Here is a 15,595-nt window from a genome sequence, read left to right as displayed (position 1 = left end):
CCTCATAACGCTCAGCGTGGTTCCCCCCCCCCCCCCCGCACACGCTAACAACACCACACAAGACGCGGGATCACCTGATGAGGGGGGAAGTGAAGGTGTGATCGTCCCGACGTGTCGTTTGAAGCTGAAATCTCGGGATGAAGAAGATTCTGTCAGAGTTTGAGGTTCGATGTCGTGAATAATAATGATTGTTGAGTTTATCACGTACAACAAGTCAAAGTGAAACAGTCGAATACAACAGCTGTCAGGGAATCATGTTCAGATTTAGTTCAAACCGTTGTAAAGAGCTCTAGATTTAAATGGTGTAGTTGATGCTGTTTAACTCCAGCTCCTGTTGACATTCATGTTCACCAGAGGTTACATCTTAATGACCCTTGGGAATCCCCCGACCATGTCTTTAAATATCTTATAAAATACTTTGTACGCTTCATGGTTCCCAGATGTTAAATGTCACAAACCTTTGTGATCCTGAATTTCTGGTCATTATTAAAAAATGTCCAAACACCAATGTGAATGTTTGCTGTGGAATTGGCAAAGACAATCATGCTCCCCAGAGGATAACGTTCTAGACCTAAACATGTTAGCATAGCTGTTGTCGCAGAAGTGAGCCTTCAGGTTATAACGACACCGCAGCCTTCACTCGATGGCGCCCCCCTCAGGGCAGAGTGTTCAGGTCCAGTGTCAGTGAAGCTGGAAAGTGATGCAGTGACAGTTTACTTTCCTTTGACCCTTGAACGTCTCACGAGGAGCCGGCTGCTGTCGGGAGGACGATCCTCTGCAGATCTGCTGAAACCAGGAAAAAATCTTTACTGCAATCTCAACACTTTTCTGCTCAACTTTCCATCCTGCAGCTGCTTCCTGTGTCGTCGTCCCCCCCCCCCCCCCCCCCCCCCGTCTCATCATCATCAGCGTGTTGTTTCTTTTCCAGCTTCGATTTGATCAGATATTAAATGTCTCGTTGGATTGTGTTTTTATTAAGAGGCTCCGATCGGACAGAAGTGTTCGATTAACTGTGACGAGTTTCTCTGACGTCTCGTTGTGTTTGTTCTCTGGTGCTTTTTCCTTTTGATGTTCACACAGAAACAGAAACAAAGGAGAGAACTGATCATATCTGTGATTATCTCTGCGACTCGGTGAATCTCGTCAAAGAGGAAAAATAAAACCACCTTCACGTTAGTGTGTGTGTGTGTGTGTGTTTGTACTGCTGTCGTTGTGAGGACCGGTGCTACACCAGTCTTAATGAGGACGTTGTTGCTGCTCATTATTTATCAGTTGTTAAGGTCAAACTGGTAAAATCAGGTTTGAGCTTCATGAGGTCACACATCAAGTGTCGGATATTCATGGTCACCGGAGGATACGTTCGATTTATTCTGTTCATCCTCCGACTAAACTGAAAAGTCTGAACGTCTGAAACAAACAGGGTGTGAAAGTTTCCTTACGATCTTAACGTTAATCCCATTTAACCTTTAATCACATCTTTTATTAAACTACTTGAGTTTATACAAAACGTGCAAAATAAACTTTAGGAATTGTGCAGCTAGGGGGCGCTGCTCTGTCGATCCTCGAATAGAACTGTTTGTCGCAAACATGGAACGTCATCATATCATTGAGAGAGCAGCAGAGGCTCAACACACACACAGTCACACACACACACACACACACTAACACACACACACACACAGTCACACACACACACACACACACACTAACACACACACACACACACACACACAGGAAAACATGAATTAAACATGTATCCAACATAATGTCCAGTCTCGACTGAGGACAAACAGAGGCCACTGGGAATTTAAGTATGACAACAACAACATGTAAACAAACACACACAACGCTATTTGTGCGAGTGTGTAAGTGTGTGTCTGTGTGTGTCTAACCCATGGGGCTCGTTGCCATGGGGACAGTGATAAGGGTTCTAAATGGAACTCAATAATTCATGAGCTCTTGATAAGATGAACAACACACACACAGAGTACACACTCAAACACAATACACACAATTACGAGGAAACAAGACAAACAGTCCTCTTCAGACAAACAAGGAGGAAACTGCAAACAAATACGACAACAGACACACACACACACACACACACACACACACACACACACACACACACACACATACAAACCTTTTATTCAATTTGAATACATCAATTAAAATAAAATCTAAAGAATTCTGTCCTGTTGTGATATTGTTGTTTGGTCAATTTATGTTCTTCCCTGAGCATTTAAATAAAGTTTTGCAAGCTTTATTCACTAATATTAATTTACACCAGCCGAGAGGAGGACAGCCAATGAGAAGGCTCGGTAATGCAACGATTGATCAGGTGATCGATCTTTATCTTTTCTTTATCTGACGTCTTTTTCTTCATGTTTCACCTCCCACCGTTTCATTCAGGTTTTCTTTTCATCCTCCTCTTCTCTGCCTGTCGTCTTTTTTCACCACCTCTTTGTTTCTCTCCCTCTCTCACTTTATCCTCCCGTCTTCCTCTCGCTGTGATAATAAAACCTGTTGTTCTCCATCTCCTCCTCCCTCAGCTCTGATAAAACGTGTACTAATAAAACGTCCCATTTAATTACTTTCTTTATGAAATAAACTTTTCTTTTTCACCTTTTTCTCCTCCTCCACCTCTGGCATTGATGAAGCCGGTATTACTCCTCCTCCTCCTCCTCCCCTGACAGTGATGAAGAGTGTTTTCTTTCCTCAGACAGGTCCTGGTCTCCAGCTTCAACTGCTTTTAATTACTTTTCCTCAGCTGTTTGTTGTTTGGATCAGAGAAGAGAGGACGTGGTAATATTGACACGGACGCGTCACATTCTCCAGCTCGGAGGTCGACGCCAAATTAGTTTACAGACGAGGAAATCAGAGCCGAGGTTTCTCAGGTCGAATCAGAAACTGTTGTTTCCTGCTGAGCGACGTGATGCTTGACACCAGGCGACAGGAGGAAGCTGCAGAATCAGGAGAAACTTCAGAACATCTTCTTTAATCTAAAGAATCTGAACTTCAGGAGGTTGTCGTCCCGGAGGAAGAGATCAGGAAGTAAATCACTAACTGATGGAGAAACAAAATGGAGTTAATGGAATCATGTGTAACACACGAAACTCAGAGACGTCGAGATCATCTGGTGTTTGTGACTGGGGTCAAACTGATTCTCCAGGAAACACAGGTGTGTGTGTGTGTGTGTGTGTGTGTGTGTGTGTGTGTGTGTGTGTGCTCGCTGCAGGGTGTTGTGCTGAGTTAACTGCAGAGGCTCTCGAGCGTAAATGAAGCGCCCCCTGGCTGCTCAGGGCTCAGATGGTGCGTTGGCTTTGTCCCTCTGCTGCGGCCTTCAGGGCAGCGGGAGCCGGGTGGAGCTGTGCAGGGAGGAGGAGGAGGAGGAGGAGGAGGAGGAGGAAGGAGCGCTCAGTATCTGGGTCTCTGTCTCTGTCTCTCTCATTTCATCTTTTATATATTAGTTTGTCACAAGATGACGAGCTGGTTGACCTTTGCGTTGACCTTTCCTCTGGGTTGCATGTGGTGGGGGGGGGGGGGGTCCTGTGAAAGACTGAAGATTAATCCTCTTAAACACGTTTCAGTAGAATTATTAATCCTGATCAGTTAAACTTTTATTCTCTCCACATCTGCATTGTTGGATTGTTTGAATATTCTGAATAAAACAAAAAAATATAATCGTGTAATGAGATAAAACTGAAAAGCTAAGAACTAGAATAAAGTAAAAATAGTTTGCTTCTTGTTATCATGTTAACCTTTTCAAATAAAGATTAAACATTCATGGATCATAATTCCCTTATTAAAGATGGACGACATCCTGCCTCTTCATCTTTTGACTGAAGAGTTGTTGTATTTGCTCTATTGGACTTCCTGTTTTATTTTGGTAATGTGACTCATCTTCCTCTCATGTCACTTCCTGATTCTCGGTCACATGAACATGAACCCTCAGTTTCTTTCTTCTGGTAACGACTCCACCTGCGTCACCTCCATGTTCAGGTTCTGTCCCGGTTCTCTCATCAGAGCTCGTTCCTCCAACGTTCTCCTCATGAAACCACCTTTACACTCACAACAATTATGATCTGCACCAAATCCAATGCAAACTAAACAAACTCATGTAGAGGTAAACTAGATAGATTTAACGACGATAGCAAGACAAGCCGTCCAGAGAAGACAACAGCGGGATAAGTGTATATTATACTTCAGGTTAAACTCTGTACAGGAAGTACTTCAATGTATTTGAACACGTGTGTCGGGTCAAATTGGTTTGAAGGTGATTTTTAGAGCATTGATTGAACTCAGGTTGAATTATTCCGATGCTATAACGTTTCAGATCTTTAATTCTTCTCTAAACGACTTGGGAGGAGATTTCGAGGGATTTTTCGTTGTCGCTGTCGGGCACGAAAAAAAAAAGAAAACGAGAGAGTGCGACTGTAAAGATGATTTTTCATATTGTAGAGATTTACATGACAGAGGACGAGTTCAGAGCAGAACGAGAAAGATGGAGTCGATGTCTCAACAGAGCAGAACTGACACCAATCTGTCAGAACCACACACACACACACACACACACACACACACACACACACACACACACAACAATGAAGACGAGGAGGAGCAGCAGAGGAAAAAAAGAACAGAGAGAACAGAGGAGGAGGAAGATGAGACGAATGCAGACAGACTGTCATTCACATGACAAATTATGTGATTTCATTGTGTGATTCTGCTGCAGTTCAGTCTCTCTCTCTCTCTCTCTCTCCCTCTCTCTCTCTCTTTCTCTCTCCCTCTCTCTCCCTCTCTCTCTCTCCCTCTCTCTCTCTCCTCTCCTCTCTCTCTCTCTCCCTCTCTCTCTCCTCCAGGATATGCCGCTTCTCAATCCGTCTTGTTGTCTCTTGTTAACAGTGACAGGCCTCCGCCTCGTCTGCATGTGTGTGTGTGTGTGTGTGTGTGTGTGTGTGTGTGTGTGTGTTTGTGTGTGTGTGTGTGTGTGAGTTGCAGGTGAGCGTCGCTGACGTCTCTCACATCTGATGAAGCACAGATATAAATATCTCTTCATTTTATCAGGGAGACACATCGAGCTCTTTGTTTCATGAAGAGTGTGAACGTGGAGATTTCACTCGACCAGCGGAGGTTTCATCATGTGGTTAAAAGTAGTAGCAGCTAAATTTAGATTCAAATTCGTCACGATGAACAGATTCATATGCTCTTGAACTCGCTGTGATCAGATGTGATGAAGAAGATGGAGAGATGACAGATTTGAAGCCTCGGCGTGGAGACTCCTCGCTGAGGCGACGCTCCAGCAGGAGGTGAAGCTCCGGCAGGAGGCGAAGCTCCAGCAGGAGGCGAAGCTCCAGCAGGAGGCGACGCTCCAGCAGGAGGTGAAGCTCCAGCAGGAGGTGAAGAGCGTTTCATCTCATTCTCCTCGTTTCAGACAGAACCACAAAACAAAAAGCACAAAACCAGCAGCGACAGAAACGACAGCAGAGAAACGCTGAAGATCAAACTCGACAGGAAGTGACGAGAGGAGCCGTTCACACCTTGATGGTCAGATTCTGTTAATGAGGAATTCAGACACGTTGGACAAGCGGTTTGCAGCTCAGGGACTTGAATCATCACCAAAGAGGCGTTCAATTCTCCAAGGGCAGCTTCACCCCCCCCCCCCCCCCGTTGACTTTGACCTTTGCCCTCACACTTGAAAGTCTCCTCACAGAACGTGGAAGAAGCTCTTCTGTGGGTTTGTGTTCGGTTTCTTTCGTCTTATCTCTTCAAGAGAAGACGTCTCTTCAAATGAAGGACACGATTCCTGAAGGACGGACTGAACCTCAGCAGCTTCTCAGCTGCAGCTTGTTTGGAAAACTCGTGTTTTAAATCAGACCTGGTCCTGAACACAGCTTCAATCTGTTCTACACTCGTCTATGACTCGTGAGCCAGAGAGTTCAATCTCTTCCTTAAGCCTGAGAGACAACACTGAGGGGAAATGTGTGTGTGTGTGTGTGTGTGTGTGTGTGTGTGTGTGTGTGTTTGTGTGTGTGTTTGTGTGTGTGTCATATCCAGTGACGACTGATAGACGGATGTGCAGACGCGGCCCGACGAGTCCTTTCATGGATTCAAAGTGTCCACCAGACCTTGTGTGGTAGAGGAATGATGCAACAAGCAGAAATAGCATCAAACACACACCGACACACACCGACACACACCGACACACACGTCTCATATGTGTTAGACACTGACGGGAGGAATGGATTGTGTGTTTTCAGCAGGAGACGCTGATGGGTGGGAGGAGAGAGTCTGAGAGAAAGGATGGAGAGAAGAAGATGAAAGAGTGGAAGGATCTCCACTCGTCTTCTGCTCCTTCTCTCTGTTCATCTCATTTTTCTCTTCTTATCTGGAGGCGGCTCGGGAGGCGGCAGATTAAACATGCTCCTCCTGTCGCCCCCCCCGCCCAGCTCCTCTCTCCAGCTCCTCCTGGGGGAACCCCGAGGCGTTCTCGGGTCAGATGAGATTTGTAGTCTCTTCCCCGTGTTCTGGGTCTTTCCCGGGGCCCCCCCACCAGCTGGGACGTGCCTGGAGAACCTCCAATGGGAGGCGCCCAGCAGGTTTCTGATCAGATCCACCTCAACCGGCTCCTTTTGACCCGAAGGAGCAGCGACCCAACTCGCTCCAGAGGCTTCAGCTCCATTATCTCTGAGACACCCGTTTGCCCCTGAGCCGGCCCAGGGGCCTGATCTCCAAAGAAGAATTGACTCCTGAAAAACTGCCACAGAAACTATATGTTTTAACTAGGGCTGTGAAATGATTAAAATTTTTAATCAAATTAATCACAGGTTTCTATGGATTAATCATGATTAATCACATTACCGATTTTCTCGGAATATTTTTTTTTAAGATTTATGACATTTAACTTTTCTTTTGTGCTGCAACTCAGCAGTTCTTCAGCAGTTATCATTGCTTTTCCATATGGAACATTAATATAATCTTCATCCTAAACAGAATTCGGGTTCCTTAGCCATTGTGTGGTTGAATAAAACTTTTTTTTTTAAATCAAACAGAAATTATTTGAGCTTCTTAGCCATAGGATGGTTGACATTTTTTATATTTTTTGTCACACAACCATTAACCACACCATGACACAATCTAATGCCTCTAAAGGCCCTCTTAGCTACTCGGTCTTTAGCCAGTTGGTGAGGCAAACTAACTTGTTCAAATTCTCTGACAGTAAAGCTGACCGCTTCTTTTGCACAATGTGTCCTGCGAGTGAGTCTGGTTTGTCGCATTCCACTTGAACGCCCCTCGCCGACCAACACATGCTTCGCGTTGCGGTGGTTAGGCGGGTATTGCTACGGTGAAATGATAACGTCTTCTCGCAGAGTGTGCATATCACCTTGGTTTTACTGAATGTTCGATCTTTGTTTTTTTGGAACACGATCTTCCCGTCCAGAAGGTCCTCAGGTTCATCAGAATTATCAGAGCTGCCAACTTTTCAAAAAACCTTGGAGTGAGATTTTGTCGGGGGTGACCAACATTTTGCCGCGCACAAAAACCTTGGAGTGAGATTTTGTCGGGGGTGACCAACATTTTGCCGCGCACACAGCCACACACGTTGGTGGCTCAAATATCAGGGAATTGTTGGAATTTGGCGTTGTATCCATGTTGTTCGCTGCATTCTGGTGGCCTTTGGGGCCCGAAGTCGTTGATAGGAGCGGCCGACTGGAGATGGACAACATTGGTTACATTCTGTGACGCAAAGACATAGCTGAAGGTCCCCCCCCCAGGAAATGTTGGTTTAAGTAGATGTTGTTTCCTGCATTCTAGTGGATTTTTGGGTGGTATGCTAAAGATGTGCAATACCTGAACTTCTTCTGATTCATGTTCCTCTGATCATGACTTGTAGGGCCTTCTAGCCTTGAGCTGAACATTCAACCAGAAAACTATTGTTGTGCCTCAATGACCACAATATAGCCTAATTAATAGACCTTTGTTTAAGATTTGACCAAGGTAGGTTGATTGACATTTTGATTACAATGGTTTTCAACTAATTCTGAACTGAAACCTAACCTATATTTTAAATAATTGTATTCTTAAGAGCAGTTAATGATTTATGTTCGCCTCCCACCACACTTTCCATCAGACAAAAAAGTGCAACAAATAAAGTGCTTAAACAGTAGCCTTTTTAAGCAACACAATGGACCCTCTTCCCCAAAATAAAATTTGTCTGGAGCCGCAAAACATATTTGATAACAAAGCTAATAAAGTTTTATATAAAGTTATACTATACTAAACTATGGTTTGTTGCATTTATGAAATTATCGAACAACAATAAAGAAAACTGTTGACATTTGATTGATATTTTTACCTGTTACAACAAAGGAAAAACCAAACGCTTATGAAGAGAAGAAAATACACAGGCAAGTGTCGGCCTACTTTGAAATAAATTAAACACAGACCTTTGTAGGGTTATTTGAGTCCTCCCCGTATTTGTGGAAAATGTATGAAATAAGAAGTACCCTATTTTTAAATAAATAAAAACATATAGCTGCAGCCTAATAGCTTAAAAATATATATTTTAGTTGGCGAAATATTTAAACGAAAAGTGAGAGCAGGTCAGGCTGGAGGCGGACACAGAAACTGCAGCTCGGTAGAAACCAACTGCAGCTTCTGCTCTGATCAAGACGCTGAGCTCTGATCAGCTGAGACCAGAGAAACTCTGTGTTTTCACTGTTTCCACTGAGCAGCCGGTGAGTCAGTGACCAGCTCCTTCACGTGAACGAGCTCTGGTCTTGTGTCTCTGAGCGAGTGCGCGGGGCGGGGGGCGGAGCCTCGGGACCGGTGCGCTATCTGGGGCGCACACACACACACACACACACACACACACACACACACACACACACTCGCCCGCTCCTGGTACTTCATGACGGCCTGATACGATGATGTTTTAAAAAATGATCGTGACTTAGTCAACCACCAACATTTTCGTCTCGTCTCCTCAACAAGTTAAAATAGATTTAGTCATGCGCTTCACTTCAAAGATCCAGGTTTTTTTTGGCGTGAGAAATTGGATGTGTGGCGTGAGTGCGTGTGAAAACATGCAAAAGCGTGTGTCACACGGCGGAAGCGTGAGAGTTGGCAGCTCTGGAATTATCCATGTTGTTTGTTTGTTTGAATGGCAGCTGCCGTCTGACTGCATTAGAGCGGCGACTAGTGCAGAGGCGGCGGAATTGGAAGGTCCTTCTGCGCATGCGTTAAATGTGTTAAAAAAAAAAACGAATTAATCCTGTAATTTAATCATAACGCGTTAACGCGTTATTTTTCACAGCTCTAGTTTCAACTGTTTCCTTCCGGCCCCTTCCTCAGCAGAGAGGCCCGTTTCCACGTCTCCAGAACTATATGGTGTGATTATATAGGACAAAACCTAGCAGAGGCTTCTAGGGCCCAGTCCCACCGGGAGCTGTTTGGCCCCCGACGACTCAGAAACCTCCTCCGTCACTTTAAAGAGACAGAAACAAAACCCAGGAAGAAGTGAAAGTGCTGTGAACACCAGACCAGGGTGGACACCTGATCCGTCAGCTTCCTGCTCCAGGCTCCAGGACAGAGACGTGTAAATATAACTCCTGTTAAATGAAATGTCATATTCAAAGAATCTGTTCCACAAGCTCCTCTAGTGCAACAACAAATTACAGCACAAGGAGAAGTGGTTAGAAAGAAAGAAAGAAAGAAAGAAAGAAAGAAAGAAAGAAAGAAAGAAAGAAGAATCCCTGCAGATTGGATAATGATAACCACTTCACTCAGCAGGAGGTCGAACAGCAATAAAATAATTATTCGAAATCCAAACAACATCTAAATTCTGGGACTCATGGAAAAAGAATAATTTAATTTGAACATAAAAGAGAAGATTTGGAACAAATTATTTATACGGTCTTTTTCTCTCAGGAAGACAAACAGCCGGCCGAGCGTCTCCAGCTGCTGAGGGAAACAGATCTGGAGTCAGCCGAGGTAAATAATGATGGTAAGTGATGGAACTGATCCAGCCGACGGTCCAATCAGCCTCTGGGAGCTAGATAACAGCATCATTAGAGGAGGACCAGGACCAGGACGAGGACGAGGACCAGGACCAGGACCGGGACCGGGACCGGGACCGGGACCAGGACGAGGACTGGGACGAGGACTGGGACGAGGACTGGGACGAGGACCAGGACCAGGACCAGGACCAGGTCCAGGACCAGGACCAGGACCAGGACCGGGACGGGGACGGGGACGGGGACGAGGACGAGGACCAGGACCAGGACCAGGACCAGGACCAGGACCAGGACTCTCTCAGCAGCACAGATACTGAGATACGTCCTCCTGTGAAACACTCAGTGTCTTTATTTCCGACACCACATGGAGACGTGTCTTCCTTCTCTCTTTGTCTTCATGATTTAAATAGACACAGATTATATCTTTATACATCGTGGACTGTTAATACAGATGGACGACGTCTCCACTTCCTCTCAGTGTAGTAAAATGAATCAATGGAAACGTCCATCTCTTCATTTGGAGTCAGTTTCCAGGTTTAACTTCTCGTCCCCTCTTTGTCGTTTTCCTCCTCGTTGTTGTTCAGTTTATTTTGTTTTGTTCGATCTGTTGTGAATTGTTTTCTGAACAGTTTCTTCCTATATCCCCTCAATTAGTTAATATATTTAAATTGCATCTAGTTCCAATTTGAAAGACGCATCTTTTTCTTTGCAGGAGTCTTCTAAGAAGTGTATTTTATCTCCCTGTGGTCAGAGGTTGGTTTTCTGACTGAAACCCCCCCGACCCTCCGGACCAGAGAAGATCTGATGGATCAGAATGTTGATATTCAGAATCCTGTGCAGCAGAGGATTTCCTTTGCCCTGGATTTGACCTCTCAGGCGACTTGCAGGCCTCAGATCAGCGGAGGAAGTTGACCTGACAGGCTGGGAAAAGAAACATCAACTCCAAACTGCATTTTCCTCAAGGAGACTGAGGAAAGACTTTTTAACGAACTGCAGCATTTTCCAAATTTGTCAGGGAACTAAATATACATTTTACGTTTATGAAACTCCGAGAGGCGGCGGCGCTGATCGGCTTCACTTCAGGGGACGGAGAAATAAAAGGTGTGATATGCAGGCGACCTTGTGGAGTCTGTCCTCACAGGAGAATCACTGCAGGGGCGGAGGATTATCAATAAATACAGAGGATGTGAAGGGAAAAGGAACCTGGTGTCAGGAGAGTGGCTTTTATTTCACTGAGGGAGGAAGCACTCACACACACACACACACACACACACACACACACTCACACACACACACACACACACTCAGCAGCTACCTGATGAGGCTCAACAATAATCTGCCTGAGGTGAATTCACAAGGTCGCATCTGAAAACCCGACATGAAGAGAAACTATTCAAAACTGGATTAAAGAGAATCTCCAGTTATTACGTGAGACTTTGTGTGTCAGTGAAGTTATTAAACTTATGATTGAAATATCAAGTTTGAACATTTATGAACATGAATGAACGTTTGCAGCTTTGAAGTAATAGTTTCTCCTATTAAAGTATGAAAGTCACACGTTTAACTGAATTAATTCACCATAGCAAAATTATTTGTATACATTTACATCTAATTTAATATCTAATTCATTCATATTGTGTATTTCTGATAACTCTTTCTGATAAAAGCGTTACACACAATCCTCCTGGAGGCACCGAGCAGAAAACATTTATATTCAGTGGATGAAAACTTTGTTGATCAGGAAACAGAAAATGTAAAACTTGTTTCTCACTCCTTCTAAAAAACATATTAAATATCCGGCAGAAAAAATATGAACATTTGAAAATTGGTGAGAGAGGAAGTGTAGCCTGGGTCTTTGTTTGTGTTTATGAAATGTGTGATTTCATACAGAATGTTTATGTGTTTACTCGCTCGCTCTCGTGTTTGTTATTCATCCTGCATGATATTCATATTGAATTTGAACGTTTCCTTTGGCTGAGCAGCGTTTGGATTGTGCGTGTTCTTTTTGTCGTGTGGTGTCAACGTGTCGTCCTCGTCAATGCAAATGAAAAACATTAGAATGTGAAGTGGAATGAGAGAGAGAGAGAGAGAGAGAGAGAGAGAGAGAGAGAGAAAGAGAGAGAGAGAGAGTCTGACAGACAGGAGGTTCTCGGCTCTGCTCCCTGCAGTTTACACTTTACTGTGTTCAGCCCACAACATGCACACAACATCAATTATTCATTACATCTACGGTGTGTGTCTGTGTGTGCATGTGTGGGTGAGTGCATGTGTTGTGTGTCTGTGTGTGTGTGTGTGTGTTCACAGCCACATGCCCTTTGTGCACGTCTTTATTTATATTACGTGTACATACTGAGTGTATTTGTGTGTAAGTACTCTGAGCTAATAACTCATTTCTGCAGCTGATGGTTTCTGCTTCAGTTTTCTGCTGCTTCTTCTTCATGTGCTGATTTAAAAGCAGCAGCGTGTTGTTGAAGCACAGAGAGAATCGTGTGTGTGTGTGTGTGTGTCTCTGTGTGTGTGTTGGCTCATTGTTGTGCGGATACATTCAGAATTGAAACCATCCTTGTGGGGACGTTATGGTCCAATGAGGGTTTAGAGGTTTGGAGACGTGTTTGAGACTCAGGTTGGACTAAGTGGAGATCAGGTTCAGGACCCACGTTGTGGTTGTGTGTTTATTTCTGGGCATCACGTGTCGTCACAGCCACAGGAAGATGAATGTGTGTGTGTGGTCAGGATGGATGTGAAGTCTTTTCTAACGGCTGCAGGAGCTGAACTCCCACTTCTCTGAGCTGCTGGATTCTATAGAAATACAATATGTAGTCAAGAGGAGGCAGTGAAGGATCGATGAGAATATGAAACACATTTTCATAACTCTGGCACGAGCAGCTCATTACAACAGATCCTATAAACACAGGATTCATCCGACGCTGCAGAAAGTAGCAAGTGAAGGAATATTTCAATAATTAGAGTTTCCTGCTCTCGAGTCGTTAAAAATGAGAACAGATGAAAATCAGTTGGATTCATGTCGTCGCTGCAGCGTTTACACGACCGGTTCAAACCAGTGAAAGCTGCTTGAACGTTACTTGTGAAAATCAACATGTGGATCGCCCCCTGGTGGCTGGTTCGGTTAAAACTCTAAAGAACCAAAAATTCAAAATTGGAGCCAAACAGGCAGAAGACGAAAACTTCCGGAGAGAAGAAAGTCCGGAACTCAACATCCTCCAGAGGTCCTGTCTGAAAGCTGGTATTTCTGCCCCCTAGTGGCCACAAACATAATTTAATGCAGCTTCAAATAATCCCTTAAATTCATAAATACGCCCCGGTCAGTAATCAGTGTCAGTGACTCTCGTCCTCCCACTCCCACTCTGAATTAATGTGATGATCACTTGAGTCTGATTGGTCAGCGGAGGCGTCGCTTCTCACAACCGGGTTTTCATAATGTCTGATGATTATTAAAAATTCTGCAGATCACAGATACATCAATGAGATTAGATGTTATTAACACACTTTGTTCACAGAGGCCTGTTTGTGCAGCGGTGGCTCCGACACGTGACCCACATCTGGAGATTCATGTTTACTTAAACTCCAGATGTGACCTCACGTGAACGTCCAGTTCAGAGGCTGCTTCTCCATCATGTGTTCTGGAGACAAAGTCGTGTGTCTGTGTGTGTGTGTGTGTGTGTGTGTGTGTGTGTGTGTGTGTGTGTGTGTGTGTGTGTGTTTTTCTCTATAAAACCACTCAGAGAGTTGACCGCAGCTGTCACACTGGTGAGACTGTGTGTGTGTTAGTGTGTACGTGTGTGTGTGTGTTTGTGTGTATGCATATGTGTGTGTGTGTTTGTGTGTTTGTGTGTGTGTGTGTGTGTGTGTGGGTGTGTGTGTGTGTGCGTGCGCTTCAGTGAGTTTCTGAAGGTGTAACTTAGTCTTGTATTGCCGCCGACACTGAAACCTTTTTAAACTGTCACTCTCAATATCTGGTCTTTACAGCAGCCACTAAAGTGTGTGTGTGTCTGTGTCTGTGTGTGTGAGAGATATAAAGTCTGGGTGTGTGTGTGTGTGTGTGTGAGAGGGAGATAAAGTGTGTGTGTGCATGTGTGTGCGTGTTTACTGATTGTATTTACTGTGACAGTACAACAGCACAGTAAATGGAGTTTAAATTTTGAATGACCTTCGTGACCTGAAAGTCACTCTCTGTTTCCATCTCACACCCACACACACCCACACACAGACACACACACAACCACACACACACACACACACACACACACACACACACACACACACACACACACACACACGGTGCCTCTCCGCGGTGTGACAGCTGTGGTCCTGACCTCCGATGCTCAGACGTGTTTCCTCAGAACAACTAGAATCTGCTGCTGCGGAAACATGAAGAAAGAAAAGTAAATAAAAATAACGAGTCGAGGAACAAACACTTTCTGAACACGTGATTGGCTGGGCATGTCACTCCCAGTTTGATTGACAGGTCTGACAGGGACGAGGTTGTTTTTCATATCACCCGTTCTCCAGTTGTCAAGGAAACTTAAGCAGAAATTAATTTTCTCATATGTTCTGAGCCTCTCAAGCTCCCACCTCCAGGAGCTCCAGTACGTTTCTTATTTCCTGTGTCACCAGGCCACAGATTGCACTGGGTGAACTGGGATGTGAAATAATACAAACCATTTTTAAAAAGTCAGACTCAATTAGTTTCTCTTTGGAGTCGGGAGCCACAGGACAAAGAAACACGGGAGAACTCAGAGTCCTGAGAGCTTCATCCAGACGTGTTGGTGTCCATCATGAAACATTCACAGCTTCTCATCACAGTCGGGACTCAGAGCTTCTGGAGTTCTCTTTCTTATTCACAGGTTTCAGCACAAAGTGATTTCACTGTTAGTTTCCACTCAAGCTGCACGAGAACCAGTCGCTTTATATCAAATCATGAAATGTATTATTCATCATCCAGAATTCAGAAAGCGGTCGTGACACGAGGTCTTCAGAAGTCTAACACTCAAAGATCTGGAGTTCAGACCTGAGGAACACACAGGAGCTCTGGATCTTTGTCCCCGCCCTCTTTCCTGTGATGTCATAATAAAACTTGTTCTGTTCCAAAACCCAGGAAACAGATTATTGGTAATTAATGTAATATTCAGGTTTGAATTCAGTGACTTCAGAGAAACGAGAGGAAGAGTTTGAGTTTGATTTAAATTCAGCGAATAATAAAAAGTCTTGTTTCTTTTCTTCTGTTGCTTCGTTCTTCCTCCTCTTCACGCGGCCTCGTCCCTCCTCTTCCTCTCTGAAGTTCTCACACAGATAAACTTGTGACAGCAGAAGAGAGGCAGCCAGAAATGTCAGCACTCTTTGTGTGTGTGTGTGTGTGTGTGTGTGTGTGTGTGTGTGTGTGTGTGTGTGTGTGAGACAGCATGGTTCTGCTTCAAAGCCCATTTTGAGTCAATGGGTGTGTCATGACGGGTTTTTGTCAGCCCCCTGTGGTGATATGAGACACTCTTATTGTGTATCCGCAGTCGGTGTGTGTCTGTGTGTGTGTGTGTGTGTGTGTCTGTGTGTGTGTGTGTGTGTGT

This window comes from Pleuronectes platessa, chromosome 22 (assembly GCF_947347685.1).
Source record: "Pleuronectes platessa chromosome 22, fPlePla1.1, whole genome shotgun sequence".
NCBI classification, from domain to species: domain Eukaryota; kingdom Metazoa; phylum Chordata; class Actinopteri; order Pleuronectiformes; family Pleuronectidae; genus Pleuronectes; species Pleuronectes platessa.
This window is presented reverse-complemented; position numbering follows the sequence as displayed.